A 24,581-nucleotide genomic window follows, 5' to 3' on the forward strand; every position below is an offset into this window, starting at 1 on the left:
ATAAAGTAATGGATGCCTTAAGAATGGTATTCATTAGTGTAGCACTTTTGAAGCCTTGTTTGGTATTAGAAGAAGTGGAAGGGATAGCGGAAGAGGAGAAGCTTGCAATAAAAGTGGCAATGGTTGTTAGGAAAGAAGAGAATTACAATAGAGAACTCTGTAGACGAAGGGAGAGAAATGTGGGATGGATGGAGGGTTGATGAGAGTCAGCTGCAAGAGGAGATATCTATTGTGATTGAAGGTGGACTGCTGGCTGTCTTTTAAAGGGGATTTTAATTTCTCTAACATTTTAAGGAAGATTGATCCAAAATAGGGTTTGCTGATAAACAAAAACGATATCGACAACATGGCAATCTTGTGTCAGAGAGGTCCTTATTTGGTTGAGAACGAGTATTTCTGCTATGTTGTTCGAATAGTGGTGTAAGAGTTGAAGATAAACAAGAATGAGTGCAATTATTGAGAAGTCAACAAAACAAACACATAGTGTGATAATATCTACGCTTATTGGTACTTAGCCATGATAAATGATTGTTGGCAGGAATAGAATGTTCGAAATAGTGTACATCAAAAACTTACTGCACACAAACATTCATCGCCTGTTCCAGTCAACGTGAGCTCTCTTACAACAGTCCTTGGCGAATAGGATCATCATAATCAAGGAAGGGGAATATTGATGACTCTACGAGTTTCTTTTTCTGCTCGAGAGGAAATAATTTTTTATGTTTCTGTAATAAATGACGTGATGTTGACACCTTCTTACAGACTGCAATTGTGCGTTTACTCCACTCTTGAAACTTTTAGCACTGGCGGGGTATAGCTCCGATGGTCTTCCATCTATCGAAGACTCACTGACATGTTGGACTATGGGGAATGGTAGACTCCACATTAAAAATAAAGGAAGACCTCTTTAAAATGTTTTTAAAAGTTTTTTTTTTGATGACATGATGCAGTGATTCTCACGTTCTTCGAGCCAGTGAAGATTCGTGGTCCTATTAACACTACAGGCTATTAAAATTGGCACACCATGAAGACAACATGCAACTAAAATGGAATTGGCATGAAGTGATTATATAAAGTGTAAGTAGGCTGTTTAGGTTTTTATATTGGTAACGCCACGTAGCGCTCTGTATGAAAATCACTGGCTGTGCTGTGTGAAGCCTGTGGCTGGTTGGCATTGTTGGAATAGTCGCTATTGTAGTGTTGGGCAGTTGGATGTGAACAGCAGGAGGTGAGCCGCCAGCAGTGGTGGATGTGGGGAGTGAGATGGCAGAGTTTTGAGAGCGGATGATCTGGACGTGTGTCCATCAGGGAGAGTAAATTTGTAAGACTGGATGTCATGAACTGATATATATATATATATATATATATATATATATATATATATATATATATATATATATAATGACTTTTGAACACTATTAAGGTAAATACATTGTTTTTTCTCTATCAAAATCTTTCATTTGCTAAGTATGCCTATCAGTAGTTAGTGCCTTCTGTAGTTAGAATCTTTTATTTCGCTGGCAGTATTGGCGCTCACTGTATTGCAGTAGTTCGTGAAACGAAGATTTTTGTGAGGTAAGTGATTCATGAAAGGTATAGGTTATTTGTTAGTCAGGGCCATTCATTTGTAGGGATTATTGAAAGTCAGATTGCGTTTCGCTAAAAATATTGTGTGTCAGTTTATTGATGATCAAAATAAGTAAAGATAGAAATGTCTGAGCACGTTCAGTTTTGCTCAGGTGTTTGACAATCAAATAATGTAAGAGGTTTATTAGCACAGTAATTCATAAATTTTTCTAAGGGGATGTTTCATATGTCTACCGTTAGCCGAGGATACCCAACTGGAATCTTCTGATTTTTTCTTGTAGTTTTAGTAATTATTGTATTTATTGTTTATTGCTAGCGCGTAATTGTAGAGAGAATTTTCTTTGTAGTTGTAGTTTTTCATTGTTGTAATGTAAAACAGATGTGGCATGCATGTAGATTTGCACTAAGTATTTCGCAGCCCTACTTCCAATTAATTCGATATTATTTTCAGTGCTATTTTAATGTGTTTTCTCTTTTTGTTCTTCAAATTGTGCTTTTCTGTGTTATCGTGTGAAATATTGAGACAATTATGGCGTGTGAAAAACGTAATACTAGGCTGCAAAGTAAGTTGAGAAATGACAGTGAAGACGAGAGTAGTGTGTTAGCGCCACCGTGTAATCAATTAACAAATATTCAGAATAGTAATTTGGTAACTGTGCATAGGGAAATGGACCAGGCAATAAATAATGGTGTAGACAGTGAAACAATTAGTGAACAAAGAAGCATTATCGATCGATCGGTCGGCAACAGCTCGCTTCAGGAATCCGAAATGACAGGACACAATCTTGCAAATACTGTAGATTCAGGTTTTGGGTCCTCACCGTTTTCTCAAATAAGTCAAGACACATTTTCTGCTTGTCAAAATGAGAAAGTGACCGGTGCAAATGGACTGCCGAAAAGCACTGAGGAACATGTTTCAGACACCAGTGCATTGTTATTGCAATTATGCAACAAATGAAACAAAATTAGAGACAAACACAGCAGCAGTTAGACACAATGGAACAAAATCAGAGACAAACACAGCAACTGGTTCAAAAGTTAGACACAATGGAGCAAACGCTTGAACAAACACGTGAAGATTTAACTGCTGAGTTACTTAAAATCGAATCGAAAGTCAAGAAGTCTGTAATGACGTAAAAACACAAATTTGTGAGCATTTACAACCTATTTTTTCGCGTCATGAAAATGCATTACAGAATCACGAAGCAGCCATAAAAGAACTGCAAACTATTGTTCATGAACACCTTGCAAACTAAAATTGACTCAGTTGCATCTACCGATTCGGTTACACAACTTGCAAAAACTCAGGAAAACTTAAAGGAAACAGTAGATACGATTTCAACACAAATGGACACTCTGAAACCTGGTCCAGAAAAACACACTGAGGAAATCAGTTCACTATCGGAGAAAGTAGCCGAACTTTCGGATCAGTTCACTAACTTATCTACAAAGGTAGATGATGATCTGAATGACACAAGACCCGTAGCCTTCACTGACACAGAAGAGTATGAACAAATTAGAAAATTCAAACAAAATCAGAATCAAATCAATACACACCACTTGACAGACAAAAAAAAAATTACAGCAACTACCGACATTACGACAGACGATATAATCTTAACAACAGACCAGAATTTAATCAGAATTGGCGGGATTCAAACAGGGCAGGGTCCTCTCGGCAAGGCGAATTTGTAGAAGTTAGACCTCCTAATCCTAATAACGATGCGCACCAACAAAGAGACAGACAATGACTCGCACCACAAGCAGCCACGTGCGCCGGCTGGCTCAGAGAAAAATAACATAGACGCTAACCTTGAGAAAAATTTTAGCATTCCTTACCGATGTATACAACATAATAATTGCTTTGAAGTTGAAACTCTGTGCACTAGGAAGGGTAAAAGATTGCACCATGTTTCACATGTAAAACCGTTTATTGAGAGATAATCTGCTTTTTAACTTAGTCTTTGCTATAAAATTTTTCACTTCACATTACTAGTACACTTTGTCACACTTAGAAACTGTTAACAGGCAACAATGTTTTGAAGTTAACTATCCAGTCTAGAACCTAGGGAACATATTCATCTACATCTCCATGATTACTCTGCAATTCACATTCAAGTGCTTGGCAGAGGGTTCATCGAACCACAATCATACTATCTCTCTACCATTCCACTCCCGAACAGCGCGCGGGAAAAACGAACACCTAAACCTTTCTGTTCGAGCCTGTATTTCTCTTATTTCATTTTGATGATCATTACTACCTATGTAGGTTGGGCTCAGCAAAATATTTTCGCATTCCGAAGAGAAAGTTGGTGACTGAAATTTCGTAAATAGATCTCGCCGCGACGAAAAACGTCTTTGCTTTAATGACTTCCATCCCAACTCGCGTATCATATCTACCACACTCTCTCCCCTATTACGTGATAATACAAAACGAGCTGCCCTTTTTTGCACCCTTTTGATGTCCTCCGTCAATCCCACCTGGTAAGGATCCCACACTGCGCAGCAATATTCTAACAGAGGACGAACGAGTGTAGTGTAAGCTGTCTCTTTAGTGGACCTGTTGCATCTTCTAAGTGTCCTGCCAATGAAACGCAACCTTTGGCTCGCCCACAATATTATCTATATGGTCTTTCCAACTGAAGTTGTTCGTAATTTTAACACCCAGGTACTTAGTTGAATTGACAACCTTGAGAATTGTACTAATTATGGAGTAATCGAATTCCAACGGATTTCTTTTGGAACTCATGTGGATCACCTCACACTTTTAGTTATTTAGCGTCAACTGCCACCTACCACACCATACAGCAATATTTTCTAAATCGCTTTGCAACTGATACTGGTCTTCGGATGAGCTTACTAGACGGTAAATTACAGCATCATCTGCGAACAACCTAAGAGAACTGCTCAGATTGTCACCCACGTCATTTATATAGATCAGTAACAGCAGAGGTCCCTGGACGCTTCCCTGGGGAACACCTGATATAACTTCAGTTTTACTCGATGATTTGCCGTCTATTACTACGAACTGCGACCTTCCTGACAAGAAATCACGAACCCAGTCGCACAACTGAGACGATACCCCATAGGCCCGCAGCTTGATTAGAAGTCGCTTGTGAGGAACGATTTCAAAAGCTTTCCGGAAATCTAGAAATACGGAATCAACTTGAGATCCCCTGTCGATAGCGGCCATTACTTCGTGCGAATAAAGAGCTAGCTGCATTGCACAAGAACGATGATTTCTGAAACCATGCTGATTACGTATCAATAGATCGTTTCCTTCGAGGTGATTCATAATGTTCCAATACAGTATATGCTCCAAAACCCTACTGCAAACCGACGTCAATGATATAGGTCTGTAGTTCGATGGATTACTCCTACCACCCTTCTTAAACACTGGTGCGACCTGCGCAATTTTCCAATCTGTAGGTACAGGTCTATCGGTGTGTGAGCGGTTGTATATGATTGCTAAGTAGGGAGCTATTGTATCAGTGTAATCTGAAAGGAACCTACTCGGTATACAATCTGGACCTGAAGACTAGCCCGTATCAAGCGATTTGAGTTGCTTCGCAACCCCTGCGGTATCTACTTCTAAGAAACTCATGTTAGCAGCTGTTCATGTTTCAAATTCTGGAATATTCCATTCGTCTTCCCTGGTGAAGGAATTTCGGAAAACTGCGTTCAATAACTCCGCTTTAGCGGCACAGTCGTCGGTAGCAGTAGCATCGGCACTGCGCAGCGAAGATATTGACTGCGTCTTGCCGCTTGTGTACTTCACATACGGCCAGAATTTCTTCGGATTGTCTACGAAATTTCGAGACAGTGTTTCGTTGTGGAACCTATTAAAGGCATCTCGCATTGAAGTCCATGCCAAATTTCGCGCGTCTGTAAATTTTAGCGAATCTTCGGGATTTCGCGTTCTTCTGAACTTCGCATGCTTTTTCCGTTGCCTCTGCAACAGCGTTCGGACCTGTGTGTACCATGGGGGATCAGTTCCATCTCTTACCAATTTATGAGGTATGAATCTCTCAATTGCTCTTGCTACTATATCTTTGAATTTGAGCCAAATTTCGTCTACATTTGCTTAGTCAGTTCGGAAGGAATGGAGATCGTCTCTTAGGAAGGCTTCTAGTGACACTTTATCCGCTTTTTTAAATAAAATTATTTTGCGTTTGTTTCCGGTGGATTTGGAAGAAACGGTATTGAGCCTAGCTACAACGACCTTGTGATCATTAATCCCTGTATCAGTCATGATGCTCTCTATTAGCTCTGGATTGTTTGTGGCTAAGAGGTCAAGTGTGTTTTCGCAACCATTTACAATTCGCATGGGTTCGTGGACTAACTGCTCGAAATAATTTTCGAAGAAAGCATTTAGGACAATCTCGGAAGATGTTTTCTGCCTGCCACCAGTTTTGAACAAGTATTATGGCCAACATATCGAGGGAAGGTTGAAGTCCCCACCAACTATAACAGCATGAGTGGGGTATTTATTTGTTACGAGACTCAAATTTTCTCTGAACTGTTCAGCAACTATATCATCGGAGTCTGGGGGTCGGTAGAAGGAGCCAATTATTAACTTAGTTCGGCTGTTAAGTATAACCTCCACCCATACCAATTCGCACGGAGTATCTACTTCGACTTCACTACAAGATAAACCACAACTGACAGACACAAACACTCCACCACCAATTCTGCCTAATCTGTCTTTCCTGAACACCGTCTGAGACTTCGTAAAAATTTCTGCAGAACTTATTTCAGGCTTTAGCCAGCTTTCTGTACGTTTAACGATTTCAGCTTCTGTGCTTTCTATTAGCGCTTGAAGCTCAGGGACTTTCCTGGCACAACTACAACAATTTACAACTACAGTTCTGACTGTTCCTTGATCCAAGCACGTTCTGTATTTGCCATGCACCCTTTGAGACTGCAGCCAACCCCATACTTTCCCGAGGCCTTCTAACCTAAAAAAACTGCCCAGTCCACGCCACACAGCCTCCGCTGCCCGTGTAGCCGCCAGCTGAGTGTAGTGAGATAGTAATTACGAATGCATTGTTATAGTGAACAGACGTCACAGTGTTATTGTGTGTACATTCTTGCTTGTTAGTTGCGCGATTATGTAACGACTATAAGGCTTACATACTTAGAACATGTACTGATACTGCTAATGAGATTTTAATGCAACATTTTGATTTACTTGAAAATACATTCTGGATTTAAAGTACTTTCTGAGAGCTACCAGATGACACAGTGGTTAGTTTATTTGACAGCTACACGATTATATCACGACGCTACTAATGAGTGACACAATTTATATTATTGCTTTTGCGCTGTATCTGTTTTATATCTGCACAGTTTTTCTGAATTCTTCTGGAAAGTAAAACATGTTTTAGTAGTAACTTTTGTGGTGTAGCTACAATGAGACAGCCTTTTCCTTAGTACAACAATACGTTACAGTACAGTACTTACTTCATCACGGCAATAAGCGTAATAACTACGATATCTATACGCATAGCCTTTCACTTTTTTTATTACGAGGTAAGTACATTGACTTCTACAGAACTTTGCTTACGGACGACGATAATTACGACACTTGGCACATTGTTTACCCTTAAGTAATGACAGAGATTATGTTACAACAAGACCCCCAGCTTAGCGCTGCAGTACACCTATTTGAGTGATTAATTTTGTACTTAAAACATTTATTTTTAAAGATTTTTGAATCACAAAGATACAAATGTTTTCCGTGATACATATCATTCCATTGCTGTAATCTGTAACACCTGAGCATATAATTACATTAATCCTCAGGGGGGTACACGCCTACTTTGTGTCCTAAGTGTGTAGCGAGCGCAAGGAGTCCTAGCTAATATGATATTTGCTTATACAACTTTACACATCGGTACCATATTTCTCTAACGCAGAATTACAAAGCTATCTGATCATTTAACTGAGAGAGACAAACATTTTTTTTATTACGTCAGTGACACATGTTTACTCAATTACACAGTTGGATAACTTCACACTTATGAAATTGTATTTTGCCTGTACTTTGTAAATTTTGTGAAATCTTTGTGATACTATGAGAGCTTTGAATGATGTATTTGGTATGCAATCATGATTTTTAAAATATGTGTGAGGTAGAAGACACTATTGAAATGAGCAGAGAATTTTTTTAGGTTTTGAAATTATTGCAGAAAGCTACGACGTTTTTGAGATTTGTCCGAGGTTTTATGATGTTATCATTACGACGACGATGTGTACTATGCTGTTGAGGAATGTTTATGATCAATAAGCTGATGCTACCGTATATGAGGAATGTGATTACGTGTTTATATGTATATGAATAATGAGTAGTGGTTAGGGACTCTGATTTGTGAAAAAGGATGTTGGAAACCAATAATCGTATTTTAAGAGTTATGACTTGGGTGTCCATGCATGAATGTATCACAACACTGCTATTCATAATATTTCGTTTCTACGCGTTTCTGCTCTACTTTTTCGATCTGTGAATTTTTTTTTTTATATGAGACTCTCACTGTAGTGCAAACTACTGTCATAAATATTTCGGTAAGAAAGCTAAGTGACCTTGATGTAATGTGTTGTGGGCCCCCAGCTGTGCCAGAAGCCTGGAGAAAAGCCATTAGGTGGAGAAAAAAAAGAGGCCATTAACCTCGCTATTGACATTCCTTTGTAGAAAACATCGCAAATATGACACGCTATTACTTGGAAACATATGATTATACTGTGGAGCACGTACTTTGTGCTACTTACTGAAATGCTTATGAATTGATGGGAAATATTCTTACATGTGCACACCTGATTATGACAAGTGTCTTTCTATGAGAGTTGAGAGAATTTCTACTGACTTATGAAATGCCACATGGCTATTGAATGATGTTTTTATGCTTTGCTTTACATAGTTGCTTATTTCATTTGGGATCTTGTTTCCAGCTGTGTTGCAGCATTGGTTTTATAAAATAAAATTTAATGCATTTGCTAATGTGAACACTTTCTGTCAACAGATCTATTAAATAATAATTTTATGATCCACATTGTTCGAGAAAGGAGCACTTGGAAAGGAAAGAACAATAAGAAGGGACTAATAACAGTAACTGCACACATAATTTTCTTTTCAACTACTTGGTAATTTTTTTGGTAGAATAAATTGTTGTGGTGCACCACTTTAATGACATAGACACTAAGATGTGAATAGACGTTTCCCTTATCTGCGTTGTTGTCTTTAGTGTACTATTTTTTCTACTTGAGCTATGTCATATTTAGGTATAAGTTATTAAATTTCCTGCTGCTGTTTGCCAGGTATAGTGCTACTGCATTCTACATTGTATTAAGGCAGTTTTACTACTGATTTATTTTTCTTGTTGCTGCACATTGGCTCATATTAGTTGTGATATTACATTTGCTTTGCTAATTTAAATATACTGCTGCTTGCTTTGCCAATTTGCGCTTTTTGTCATTGCTGATTGTGTTAATTTGTTATGTGCTGCTGCATTGGTTCAAATGGTTCAAATGGCTCTGAGCACTATGGGACTTAACATCTATGGTCATCAGTCCCCTAGAACTTAGAACTACTTAAACCTAACTAACCTAAGGACATCACACAACACCCAGTCATCACGAGACAGAGAAAATCCCTGACCCCGCCGGGAATCGAACCCGGGAACCCGGGAGTTGGAAGCGAGACCGCTACCACACGACCACGAGCTGCGGACACTGCTGCATTGCCTCGTCCCTTGGTATATATATCTGAGCTCAGTAGATTTAAGTTAAATTAAGAGGGGGTAGACTGTATAAGAAACTAACTATATAGAATAGGGAAAGAATGAATTGAGAAGTTCTATGAAAAAAATATGGGCAAAAATGAGTATTGTAGAATGAGAAATATTTATTTTGAAAGTGGATATGAACAGAACAGTAGGGATTAAGGACAGCAGGCTTAGATAGGATTTCTTATTTTTTCTTTTTTTTGGCAGGAGTAAATGTTGAAATAAGAGGGAAGATCTATGGAATGAAGTTTTGGGTTGGACTGCAGTACCAGACATCTCACTGAAAACAAACTCTGTCCTTTCCTTTTGTGTTATTCCGCTATGTGTTTGTGTACCCTTGTGTATTAGTGTTCTTCCTGTCTTTATATGTTTATCTGATAAGAGTTATGTTGTAGAATTTTTCTAATAATATGTTATTTACTTTGTAAAGATGTTTAGACATTATTTATTCTGTTCTGTTTTAATGCTCATGTGTGAAATTAATGTTTCGAAAACTATTCTCATTGTTTTATTTATTTATTTATGTCATAATTCCTGTAACACAGATGTATATGTTTATTTCTATTCTTTTGTAATGTCTGTATTACTACAAATGTTTTCTGTATTATTATGTTTTGAATGATATTTTCTGTACCTTTGTAATTGTATTCTCATGTTATAAAATTGTAATTGACACCAGTTCGCCGGCCGGGGTGGCCGAGCGGTTCTAGGCGCTCCAGTCTGGACCCGCGCGACCGCTACGGTCGCAGGTTCGAGTCCTGCCTTGGGCATGGATGTGTGTGATGTCCTTAGGTTAGTTAGGTTTAAGTAGTTCTAAGTTCTAGGGGACTGATGACCTTGGAAGTTAAGTCCCATAGTACTCAGAGCCATTTGAACCACACCAGTTCATCAAATTAAGTAACTTGTAAACATTTATTTCAGTGCACACATTTCTGTTGGTCATAGTATATGCACTATATGTGAGAAGTTGGTACTGTTAGTGTTTACAGGTGTTAATAATTCAGGAAGGGACTGGTTAACAGCATTGCTGGTTCTAAGGACAATTCCAAAAACTTTGTGAGTGCACAAGCGGTGGTTTATGGACTTTCTATATTGTCTGCAAGACTTTTTAATGGTGATTGTGCACTCGCACAGTCGCAACAGATGGCTGCTGGCCATCTCTACAAGGACTACAGTGGGTCTATACCTTTGATGACCCACCAATACCATTATCTCTACAAGGTATACAGTGGGTCCGCACCTTTGATGGCCCACCAGTACCATACTCTCTACCAGGACTACAGTGGGTCTGCTCTGTGATGACCTACCTAACAATATTCTTTAACTTCGGCTGACTCTGTTGTGGGTTTGCTCTGTTGTGGCCTATTACCTGTCTGCATGTGAAGAGACAGCACTATCTTTACGTTGGAAGGACAACATTGCTTCTTCAAGACTGCATGGAAATCCACTACTTCCGTGTGCTTTTTCTTTTACTGCTCAGATTTTGTGCATAAAATTGTAATCAATACTGTGATGAATGATCAGGACTGTCTTTATGGACCGTGAGGAAATTGTAGCCTGTGACCAACATTGTATCGATAAGTGTGTGCATTTGATATATTTGTTAACGTTAATATAATTTATTTTAACAAATGTGTATTGGCCAGTGCCCAAAACAATTTGTAAAATTTTTTGTGGGGAGCATGGGGTCTATGTAAGTAGGCTGTTTAGGTTTTTATATTGGTAACGCCACGTTGCGCTCTGTATAAAAATCATTGGCTGTGCTGTGTGAAGTCTGCTCCCTGGTTGGCATTGCTAGAATAGTCGCTGTTGTAGTGTTGGGCAGTTGGATGTAAGCAGTGCATAGCGTTGCACAGTTGGAGGTGCGCCGCCAGCAGTGGTGGATGTGGTGAGTGAGATGGCAGAATTTTGAGAGCGGATGATCTGGACGTGTGTCCATCAGAGAGAGTAAATTTGTAAGACTGGATGTCATGAACTGATATATATATATATATATATATATATATATATATATATATATATATATATATATATGACTTTTGAACACAGTAAGGTAAATACATTGTTTGTTCTCTATCAAAATCTTTCATTTGCTAAGTATGCCTATCAGTAGTTAGTGCCTTCAGTAGTTAGAATCTTTTATTTCGCTGGCAGTATTGGCGCTCGATGTATTGCAGTAGTTCGAGAAACGAAGATTTTTGTGAGGTGAGTGATTCATGAAAGGTAAAGGTTATTTGTTAGTCAGGGCCATTCTTTTGTAGGGATTATTGAAAGTCAGATTGCATTGCGCAAAAAATATTCTGTGTCAGTTTATTGATGATCAGAATAAGTAAAGAGAGAAATTTCTGAGCACGTTCAGTTTTGCTCAGGTGTTTGAAGATCAAATAATGTAAGAGGTTTATCAGCATAGTAATTCATAAATTTTTCTAAGGGGATGTTTCAAAAGTAATACTGGTACTGATTCATGTTGCATTAGGTAGGGCCCTTAGGAAAGGGTGGAATCAGTTGATTAAGTTCAGGTTAGCGGTTCAAGATTTATCCATTTACTAATAATTCTAGTAACCTCATAGAAGTGTAAATTTGATTTGTTCTGAACAATAAGTTACATTCATGAAGTTGATTTAAATTGGACAGCTAGCATGCTTCCAGGGCTAAAGATCACTTCAATAACACACTTTTTATTTTAATCCAGTACCGTGTTCAATATAATATGGCATACGACAACAAGGCAGTTCAAGCAAGATTAGAAATATGACACTGAATGAATCAGAAATTTATTATGCATACAATTAAAACAAATTAAGAGCTATAAGAAGATGAATACAATTTAAAACAATCAAGAACGGAGCTTCTCTTTTGCAGAAGCTAAGACGTTTGCCGTTTGAATACTGCCTTTACATACACCCTGGCATTTGAACATCGTTCTCCCAGCACACACAAGACACTAGGAATACTTCAGAATCTGACCTGAAACAGGTCCGTACCAGAAACACAAATAACAGTTCCTTTTATTAATAACAGGGGCTGCCGGTACACTCGACCATAATAATAGTAGTGCTAACGTTGTATATATCTACCAAATATATATCTACCAAATATATATCTACCAAATAAACTGTCCGCTAACAACGTACAGTCGTTCAAGTCTGTAGAAATGTACAGCAAACGTAAACCACTGTTTTGATCATGTTGAGCACCACTAACGAAAATGTTAGTGATTAATAAAAACCATCTCAGCTGTGTCTGATATGTTATTCCCTTTCCACACGTTGAAATTAGTCACATAAACAGTTTGTAGTTGTCATACACTTTTTTTATTACAAACACGAGCTCTTAATGAATTTACCAGTAACAACGATTATAATAAAAGGCACCTGCCATACAGAACCACCAGCAAGAGTCAGATTAAAACATTAATCCATTTAAGTCCGATAGATACAGATCTTTCAAAATTTACTCAATCAATTTTGACTAATTAAAACAATTTTCATAAAACCACCATTAATCAAATTTAACTGGCAGAACTGAATCACACAAACCTTTAAAACATGCTTCATGACTTACATAGAAACTGGCTTTCACATAACTCATATCAAATTCTAAACTGATTCCAACAACTAAGACATCTACCATGGACTGAACTTAAGCAATTCCAAGAAATTAAAAGTATTATGAGATTAATACACTCAACTAGGCTTCTCTTTAGTATTACTTACAGGTACGAGGTTCACATTCATTTCATCCCCAGAATATAATAATAGCACATTAAATGGTCGTAAAATGGGGCCGTTTCAATTTTACGTTGAAAATTAGTGATGGACGCGAGCAGACCGAAAGGTTTAACAGATACAGGAGATTCACATACCGGAAGGTGAAGTAGAACTATACTCAACTTTGAGCTACAATTAAGCTTCCGGAAAACCACAACGTTCAACCGGAAAGATGGAACTGCATGACACTAACAACTTAACCATAGACACCGATCCAGGTTCTTAAATTTCCCTCTTCCACCATGATACCCCGATGGGAGTTTGCTCGCTTCGACCATTGCCCATTATCTGAAACATAAACACATCAACGGCAGACAACATTCTGGCGCATCATATACGCAAAACATATCTGCCCAACCGGTTATAAATAAATCTTTAATTATACACGGCACAACATGAACCCAAGCCGAACTATGTATGTGACCAGTTGCCTAGTAACGGCTCTTAAAATTTGTATAGTCAATTCTCTAGAACAAATAATAACATAGAAAAAGGGGATAGAGAAAATTGTTTCTGCCCACTCTCGAACACCAGGCACAGACTTACGCACTACTTGGTATGACTTCTAGCTACGCATTAAGCACGGCTTCATGTCTAAAAATGGTTCAAATGGCTCGGAGCACTATGGGACTTAACATCTTAGGTCATAAGTCCCCTAGAACTCAGAACTACTTAAACCTAACTAACCTAAGGACATCACACACACCCATGCCCGAGGCAGAATTCGAACCTGCGACCGTAGCAGTCCCGCGGTTCCGGACTGCAGCGCCAGAACCGCTAGACCACCGCGGCCGGCGCTTCATGTCTATTTGTTGTGCATAGTTACCACTCCCTTAAATGCCGTCAACATATCAGGCTGCCAGACCAAATACAGTGACAAGTAACTGAAACAATCAAGATAGTTTTCAATGCACTCGGGTATTCAATTAACATGAACCGAACCCACCAAGGAACAATTCGACGACTCCACTTCATTCACTTTGAGTTACACATAACAGACACGATGGAAATCTGTTCTTCATATCTCAAGGAAATGCCAATCATCGTCGGCAGCGGATCTGCATTCCAACAGCTAAACGCGCCGCAGCAGCTGCCCACGATCCTCCGTCGTACCGAGCTCTGACAACTCTACGCAGATGCCGCTGCTCTCGGTCGTTAAGTACTGGCATCTTCGACACTCGGCCACTTACCACGCTGCATACATCCACAGCGCCACAGGTCACTGTCGCTCACACAGCTGATACCCGAACTCCAGCCCCAGCAAAGAGCGCGCGCTGCAGTTAAATAGCGTCCGCCAAAGATGCGAAGAAGACAAGGACGCATCGAAAATTGACTCACAACGATCAGGATGACAATCGATAGAGACTGGCGCCAGCAGCGCACCAGCTCAGTATTGTTACACATTTATTATGTTACGACCGGTTTCGTTCGTTGAACATCTTCAGGTTGCGGAGTCATGCTACAGTCATGACATAAATGATCTGGTTGTCGTAGGTACAGCTTAAGGCCAAATCCAAAAAAAACTGATCATAAACATTCTGGCGCAGAATGGCTCTGAGCACTATGGGACTTAACATCTGAGGTCATCAGCCCCCTAGAACTTAGAATTACTTAAACCTAACTAACCTCAGGACATCACACACATCCATGCCCGAGGCAGGATTCGAGCCTGCGACCGTAGCGGTCGCATAGTTCCGGACTGAAGCACCTCGAACCGCTCGGCCACATCTGCCGGCTGTGGCAGCATGGCGCGGGATGGTTTCACCCCCACAGAATTTATACGAGACACTACAGAGCGAGGATATGGGGTGAATGAAATGACCTCTCCTATCCTAAGCCTATTAGATGTTGCGTAGAACCACACCAGGTGATGCGTTTCGTAGGGGATGTACCTCTTAGAAAAAGCTTCTCAGCTTGCAAATCGCATTCGATGGATAAATTGAAGATCCTCGTGGCGGGTGTTTCTGTCAGAAGCAGTTGACGGTGCTCGCTTTGTGGATGCCTTTAAGTCGTGTTATTGTGCACGGTGTAATGAGAAAAGCCGGCCATGGTGGCCGAGCGGTTCTAGGCGCTAAAGTCTGGTACCGCGCGACCGCTACGGTCGCAGGTTCGAATCCTGCCTCGAGCATGGATGTGTGTGATGTCCTTAGGTTAGTTAGGTTTAAGTAGTCCTCAGTTCTAGGGACTGATGACCTGAGAAGTTAAGTCCCATACAGCTCAGAGCCATTTGAACAATTTTTTTTTAATGAGAAAAGTTAGGAGACCAGTTACAGGGGCTACGATCACCAGTCTCCGTTAGTGTGACACTGTACTCCTTCCCTGTGCGCCTCTCTGCAGGGGTGCATTCGGCCCTGACTTCATTTTTGTGGATGACCAAGCGCGATATCGTCAAACAGCGCATGTGGAAGAGCTCACGGAACTACACTTATGCTCATAAATTAAGGATAATTGCAGAATGTGGTGCCACGTTGTGTGGCACTACACAAAACTGGCGCTAATAGCATAGATACATATTGAGCACACACACGACACAGATCTGTAAGTCCACGATATTGGTGATGAGTAAACCGTCCCGAAACACATGTGCTCCAAAATGCCACTGTTTCCTGCGCATGTACCCCGACATCAGTGTGGGATATGATCACCATGCACACGTACACAGGCCGCACAGCGGGTTGGCATACTCTGGATCAGGTAGTTAAGCAGCAGCTGGGGTATAGCCTCCCATTCTTGAATCAGTGCCTGTCGGAGCTCTTGAAGCGTCGTAGGTGTTTGAAGACGTAGAGCGATACGTCGACCGAGAGCATCCCAGACGTGCTCGATGGGGTTTAGGTCTGGAGAACAGGCAGGCGATTCCATTCGCCTGATATCTTCTGTTTCAAAGTACTCCTCCACGATGGCAGGTCGGCAGGGCCGTGCGTTATCATCCATCAGGACCCACTGCACCCCTGAAAAGGCGGACATACTGGTGCAAAATGACGTCCTGATACACCTGACCTGTTACAGTTCCTCTGCCAAAGACATGCAGGGGTGTACGTGCACCAATCATAATCCCATTCCACACCATCAAACCACGACCTCGATAGAGGTCCCTTTCCAAGGACATTAATGGGTTGGTATCTGGTTCCTGGTTCACGCCAGTTGAAAACCCGGCGAGTACCACAGTTCAGACTTTACCTGAATTCGTCCGTGATCATAACCTGGGACCACTGTTCCAATGACCATGTACTGTGTTCTTGACACCAGGCTTTACGGGCTCTGCCGGCCGCGGTGGTCTCGCGGTTCTAGGCGCGCAGTCCGGAACCGTGCGACTGCTACGGTCGCAGGTTCGAATCCTGCCTCGGGCATGGATGTGTGTGATGTCCTTAGGTTAGTTAGGTTTAAGTAGTTCTAAGTTCTAGGGGATTGATGACCACAGCAGTTGAGTCCCGTAGTGCTCAGAGCCATTTGAACCATTTTTTACGGGCTCTCCTGTGACCAGGGGTCAGTGGAATTCACCTTGCAGGTCTCCAGGCGAATAAACCATGTCTGTTCAGTCGTCTGCAGACCGTGTGTTCGGAGACAACTGTCCCAGTGGCTGCAGTAAGGTCCTGAGCAAGGCTAACTGCAGTACTCCGTGGCCGTCTGCGAGCACTGATGGTGAGATATCGGTCTTCTTGTGGTGTTGTACACTGTGGACGTCCCGTACTGTAGTGCCTGGACACGTTTCCTGTCTGCTGGAATCACTGCCAAAATCTTGAGATCATATTTTGTGACAGACGGAGGGCCCGTGCAACGACCTGCTGTGTTTGACCAGCCTCCAGTCGCCCTAGTATTCTACCCGTCATAACGTCATCAATATGTAATCATTTAGCCATTTTCAACACACAGTCACCATTAGCAAGTCTGAAAACGTCTGCTCACTTACTCGCTGCACCGTACTCTGACATGCACTAACACACCTCTGCGTATGTGAACTGCTGCCAGCGCCACCGTGCGACGACCGCAGGTCAAATGCACCGCACGGTCATACCCGGAAGTGATTTAAACCGGCAAACCGCCCACCAGAGCGTTGTTTCACCATGTATCGGCATTATCCTTCATTTATGAGCATGATTGTAGAATATATGGGGCGAATGCCCATTCTCCCGACTTGTAACCCGTCGAGCATATGTAGGATACCTTGCGGAGACATATTGCAGCAAGTCCACATGTAGAGACCATCAGGCAGTTATCAACCGCGATGTTGGAGGACTGGAACACCCGACCAAAGGGACTCCTTACCAACCGTGTGTCCAGTATGGAAGCAAGAAGCAGAGCATGCTGTGCCGTCCATGGTGATCATCCCCTATTAACAATCATGCCTCGCCTTTTCTAATGTCCAGAGGACATTCGGCAATTACGTTAACTTCCGTGTAATTGTTGTCTTTGAACAAAAGTGTCGTTTCAGTTTGTCTCATTGCGTATTTCTTTCAGTTAGCTACTGTACTGTAATGTAGCAGCTCTTTTTACATATGGTCCATGCTTCATAGAGCTATGTTACTTGGTTGTCACACGTCTTGCGAAAGTTACTTTCTTCCTTCAGTTTTTCACTCCATTGTGCATTACACTACTGGCCATTAAAATTGCATGTACAGGTACAGCTGCCCATGCAGCTTCAACACGATATCACAGTTCATCAAGGGTAGTGACTGGCGTATTGTGACGAGTCAGTTGGTCGGCCACCATTGACCAGACGTTTTCAATTGGTGAGAGATCTGGAGAATGTGCTGGCCAGGGCAGCAGTCGAACATTTTCTGTATCCAGAAAGGCAAGTACAGGACCTGCAACATGCGGTCGTTCATTATCCTGCTGAAATGTAGGGTTTCGCAGGGATCGAATGAAGGCTAGAGCAACGGGTCGTAACACATCTGAAATGTAATGTCCACTGTTCAAAGTGCCGTCAATGCGAACAAGAGGTGACCGAGACGTGTAACCAAAGGCACCCCATACCATCACGCTGGGTGATACGCCAATATGGCGATGACGAATACACGCTTCTAATGTGCGTTCACCGCGATGTCGCCAAACATGGATTAGACCATCATGATGCTGTAAACAGAACCTGGATTCATCCGAAGAAATGACATTTTGCCATTCGTGCACCCAGGTTCGTCGTTGAGTACACCATCGCAGGCGCTCCTGTCTGTGATGCAGCGTCAAGGGTAACCGCTGCCATGGTCTCCGAGCTGATAGTCCATGCTGCTGCAAACGTCGTCGAACTGTTCGTGCAGATGGTTGTTGTCTTGCAAACGTTCTCATCTGTTGACTCAGGGATCGAGACGTGGCAGCACGATCCGTTACAGCCATGTGGATAAGATGCCTGTCATCTCAACTGCTAGTGATACGAGGCCGTTGCGATCCAGCACGGCGTTCCGTATTACCCTCCCGAACCCACCGATTCCATATTCTACTAACAGTCATTGGATCTCGACCAATGCGAGCAGCAATGTCGCGATACGATAAACCGCAATCGCGATAGGCTACAATCCGACCTCTATCAAAGTCGGAAACGTGATGGTACGCATTTCTCCTCCTTACACGAGGCATCACAACAACGTTTCACCATGCAGCGCAGGTCAACTGCTGTTTGTGTATGAGAAATCGGTTGAAAACGTTCCTCATGTAGCACGTTGTAGGTTTCGCCACCGGCGCCAACCTTGTGTGAATGCTCTGAAAAGCTAATCATTTGCATATCACAGCATCTTCTTCCTGTCGGACAAATTTCTCTTCTGTAGCACGCCATCTTCGTGGTGTAGCAATTTTAATGGCCAGTAGTGTACCTTATTTCACTTACGACAGAGATACAGGGCCAGCTGTGACTTTTATGTACGGATCTACGGCAGATGATAGTTTCTTCCGCATCAGATGGGGCTTCGGAAAACTATCTCGAGTTTGTGTGCGTTTCCAGGTTTTTAAGGAAGCAACTGCAGTTACATCAGGCAGTTGTCTGTTTAAACCAAGATCCCTTAGGGTGTTTGCACCAGCGCATCGTACAATGCAGAGTGCAGAAGACGGCTTCGTTATGTTGACGACGGTGCAAACCTCCACTCCTCGACTTCGCGCAATAACGCTGTCTCTCTCTTTCCTTATGCTTGTCTCGCTTTCCACGCCTGTCTCGACCTTTTCGAAAACTTCCCCTTTGTTTTCTTCGTCATTCCAAATATTTATGTGCAGTGGGCTCTGAGCACTATGCGACTTAACTTCTGAGGTCATCAGTCGCCTAGAACTTAGAACTAATTAAACCTACCTAACCTAAGGACATCACACACAGCCATGCCCGAGGCAGGATTCGAACTTGCGACCGTAGCGGTCACGCGGTTCCAGACTGAAGCGCCTTTAACCGCACGGCCACACCGGCCGGCTATGTGCAGTGGTTGGAAAGCTAAGTTTGGTATGTTATTAACGATGGAAAAGAGATTTAAATTTGGTTTCAATAGAAAATGATCTATTCAATCATCTCCTTCTTTTATTTGCAATTTTTTTACTAAGGTATGGAACAAGGGGTGGGCTGAAAAGAAGTCTTAGAGCATTTTTAAAACTAGAATCAGAAATACTTGCAATCTAATTTTCGTACGAGACAAAACAGAAAAAACACTTTCACATGCACATGTGGAACCAAACACAGAAACAATCTTCGCTGCTTAGGAACTGTTTCCTTCTATAAATTCTGGTAGAATTCGAGCAAACCTTTGGTACTGTAAAATAAATCCTTTCGTTGATCATTGTTTGCAAATCGATTGAATCGAAATGTAAACCAGGAGGCGCACTTCCAACTCTTAACGAAAAAATCTTTTCAAACACACCATGTATTGGCTGCAAGTTAGTAATTTCCTTTAGCAAAAACAAAACCAAATGTTAATAAGTGAAAATCATATATGAAGTTGCTCTGAAGTAATAAAAAGCGATATGCTTTCATAAACCAGTAAGTGCGCTATTATTTTTAATGTAATGTTAGGTCCGTACATTTAACAAAGTCGCCTATATTTTATTGTTGGTGATATACCCGTTCATTACCTGGAACTGATCGCCAAACTCATCTTCAAGAATTGTGGCACTTCGGTAAATTTTTCGAAACACGCTCTTTCGTGCTCTGATGTTGTCAAACAAAACCATAGCATCGTTGTGAATAAAGCACTTTCAAAAATCCGGAGGCCTCATTAAAAGTAAAATTTATATACTGCTTACCCAGCTCACGAAAGTCCTGCGAAGTTTTTTGTGAAATGTTGTTTTTGAGGAGCTGAAGTTTTCGTTTGAAAGCTTTTATTTTCGCTACCATAACGTTGATGAGATTATTTTATTTTCGTAATTTTATACTTAAATCATTTAGTAGAGCTATAACGTCTGTTAAAAATTCTAATTACTACCCATTCAGGGTCGTTCAAAAACTGAGCCACGCCGTAGCGCAATAGAAAAGCTCGCAAAATTACTCTTTCTTTGCTCAGTGAGTATATCTCAGGGTGGTAGGGGATATTTGGATGCTTCTCTTCAAATGAAACAAAAAAATTCTTTGAAATGACTATGAGTGAGGCGTGAGAACGGATATAGTTCACTATACACACTACTACGTTCATCACGTCTTGGAGACCGATAACAGTTACACAAAGAGCCTCCTGGTGTGCAAAAAAAAAAAAAAAAAAATGAACGGAAGGTAATTCGGCATGTTAAGCTTTTCCGGCGTAGGCCAATAAATCCTTTTACTTATCACGCATTGCTAGCCACCCCGTCTGTGGTTAAGGAAAGCGATTCTCCCGAGTGATTCCTATTCCTTCAGCTGCGATTTCGAACACTTCTAAAATAGCCCCGCCTGTAACAGTGTCCTTTATCGAAATCATATCTAGGAACTCTTTCGTTTTGCACTGAGGCGCCAAAGAAATAGGCATGAGTATTCAAATACAAAGATATGAAAACAGACGGAATACGACACCGCCGTCGGCAACTCCTATATAAGAGAAGTGCCTGGCGCAGCTGTTAGATCTGCTAATGCTACTATAAAGACGGGTTATCAAGATTTAAGTGAATTTCAACGTGGTGTTATAGTCGGCACACGAGCGATGGGACACAGCATCTCCGAGGTAGCGATGAAGTGGGGATTTTCCAGTACGAACATTCACGAGTGTATCGTGAATATCAGGAATCCGGTAGAACATCAAATCACCGACATTGTTACGGCCGGAAAAAATTCTGCAAGAACGGGACCAACGACGACTGAAGAGAATCGTTCAGCGTGACACAAGTGCAACCCTTCCGCAGATTGCAGAAGATTTTAATGCTCGGCCATTAACAAGTGTTAGCGTGTGAAACATTCAACGAAACATCATCGATATGGGCTTTCGGAGCCGAAGGCAGACCCACTGCACGACACAAAGCCTTACGCCTCGCCTGGGCCCGTCAACATCGGCAGTGGACTGTTGATGACTGGGAACATGTTGCCTGGTCGGACGAGTCTCGTTTCAAATCACATCGAGCGGATGGACGTGTACGGGTATGGTGACATCCTCATGAATCCATGGACCCTGCATGCCAGCAGGGGACTGTTCAATCTGGCGGAGGCTCTGTAACAGCGTGAGGCGTGTGCAGTTGGAGTGATGTGGGACCCCTGATACGTCTAGATACGACTCTGACAGGTGACACGTACGTAAGCATCCTGTCTGATCACCTGCATCCATTCATGTCCATTGTGCATTCCGACGAACTTGGGCAATTCCAAAAGGACAATGTGCCACCGCACACGTCCATTATTGCTGTAGAGTGGCTCCAGGAACACTATTGAGATATTAAACTCCCCAGATATGGAAATTATTCAGCAAATCTGGGACGCGTTGCAACGTGCCGTTCAGAAGAGATCTCCATCCCCTCGTATTCTTACGGATTTATTGACAGCCCCGTGAGGTTCATTGTGACACTTCCCTCCAGCTCTACTTTAGACATTATTCCAGTCTATGCCACGTCATAATGAGGGACTTCTGCGTGCTCATAGGGGCCCTACCCGATATTACGCAGGTGAACCAGTTTGTTTGGCTCTTCAGTGTATGTAGGTCGTCGTTCCTGACAAGCAAAAAAGAAATAAAAGGCTAACTGAGCCGTGTTACTAATATCCGAGGACTCATCAAGTGCGATGGAGTACCTAGGACGTTTTCAATTCTGGTTGCCAATTGTTCATTTAAATCCCCGGCAATGTCGCCGATTCGCCGAGATATTCACATACTATAAAGTGGTATCCTGCTGTATGTCGGAGCTAATGTGGAATTTACCGTCTCTGTTACGTCCAACGAAACATTCTTTATCAGTGGCTCTTCCATAAACGGCTTGCACTCGTTAAAATTAGAGCAACTTTTCAACTAGTTGTAAGAGTACCCTTCATCTTCTTCGCCCTAAAGTAGAGAAAAAAAATTATGTTAGGAGTAATACAAGCGAAGACGAAAAGTAATACACATTTCAGGGCAATAAAAGCAAACTTCAGTTTATTTCGCCGGAGTGTTAACCAAAATAAATATGCTAAATTACTAGTACTAACCTCATTTGTGGGGCTGGCGGACAAATGTGTCTATATATACTACTATAAATTGTAACTACCCGGAATACATTTTAAATAAACTGAACGTTTTATCCAGGATGATTAACGACATGTTGTTGACAAATCAAATACTTTTTGAAGTGTCGGCAGACGTGCCGACACTGTTTTTAGAGGAGGAGGCCGAAATGCACTCGTCAACTCACGCAGGCTTGCTTAGGTCTGCAACAGGATACGGAATGAATGCTATAAAGAAAAGTACGTAGCTGCTGGAATACTTAACTTTAATCCATCATTTGTATACAGCATTCTTGATGATACAAGTGAGACTCTCTCTAGAAATGGTTAATGGCGCCTTGCTAGGTCGTAGCCATGGACTTAGCTGAAGGCTATTCTAACTATCTCTTGGCAAATGAGAGAAAAGCTTCGTCAGTGTAGTCGCTAGCAAAGTCGTCGTACAACTGGTATTGAGTGCTAGTAAGTCTCTCTAGACCTGCCGTGTGGTGGCGCTCGGTCTGAAATTACTGACAGTGGCGACACGCGGGTCCGACATGTACTAATGGACCGCGGCCGATTTAAAGCTACCACCTAGCAAGTGTGGTGTCTGGCGGTGACACCACACTTTTCTTAACGAAACGTAGCTTTACGCTTTACTTAAGCATGTGCTCAAACTGTTTACCATAGACTACAAGGCACATCTGCAACAGTCGTTCGAGAGATAGACGAACAGGTGAAAGTATATTGGATGATAGGTCTCTGTGGCGGTCCGACATGAATATCGTCTGGGGTAGTTGGGGCTTCACGATTGATTGTATTTTTCTTTGCTCCCCATACAAATAAATCAAGAGGTGTGAAATCAGGGAAACTTGTCGGCCATTTTACTACAGCATTCCATCCTATTCAACGGCAAGGAAAGTTTTCATTCAGTACTTGCTTTTTTAACACGCAAAGCGTGACCTGGGCAGCCGTCGTGTTGGCATCACATACACTGTCGCTTATGCAGTGATACCTCTTCTAGAAGAACGGGTAGAAGATTAGTAAGAATGTGCGCATACGTGTTTCCATTTAACACCCCTGCGATGAAGTGAAGCCCTATAATGGAAGTTCCTATGATGATGCATCATACGTTTACGCTCTATGGCCGCTGGTCCTGTACATCATAAAACCAGTGTGGTTTTTCCGCTGCGCAGTAGTGCGTGTTATCTAAATTTGCATTACCTTTGTTCGTGAATATTGCTTCGCCGATGAAGAAGCGCTTTGGAAATACGTAGGGTTATCTGACAAGCGCTGCAGAGCAAATTGAGAACATTCTATACGATGTTCGAAGTCACGTCATCCGAGTGCCTGATGTAGTGACAGATGATAAACATGGAATTTATGTCGATGCAAGATGCGAATGACACTCGTCTGGCGAATGCCACATTTCTTACTCCTCGGTCACTGTGCGGACTGATAAGAGTCATAGCTGGAACACCTTCTTTATGTCCTTTGTCAGTTGTCAGCCGCTGCCTTCCTCCTCGTCAATTGTTTGAAGTTGAAGATGCCTGTTCGCAACACTGGCCTAATAACTAGTGCAAGTGCTTTGCGCGACGGACTGGGATAGACACCCCTGTACTGCCCGACTGTTACAATAGCATTTCTTTGATATTCGCCGTACAAAAGTAGCATGTCTAGCTTCTCCTCATGTCTACATGCAACTCATGTTGAAGCAGAAATGACCTTCCGATAGACGACACAAAGTTCCTGCTGGTTCTGCGGTGCAGACAAGTAAATAGTCGGAAAACTTGATGCGACGTAGCCTGGCTTGAGCTTGTTTACAACGCAACAGCCGATTGCAGCCGATTCACCTTTCAGTTTTAGAATATCCCTGAGTTTCAACCTCAAAATAACAATCTTTACATCACTGTACTC

This window comes from Schistocerca cancellata, chromosome 3 (genome assembly GCF_023864275.1).
Source record: "Schistocerca cancellata isolate TAMUIC-IGC-003103 chromosome 3, iqSchCanc2.1, whole genome shotgun sequence".
Lineage (NCBI taxonomy): Eukaryota > Metazoa > Arthropoda > Insecta > Orthoptera > Acrididae > Schistocerca > Schistocerca cancellata.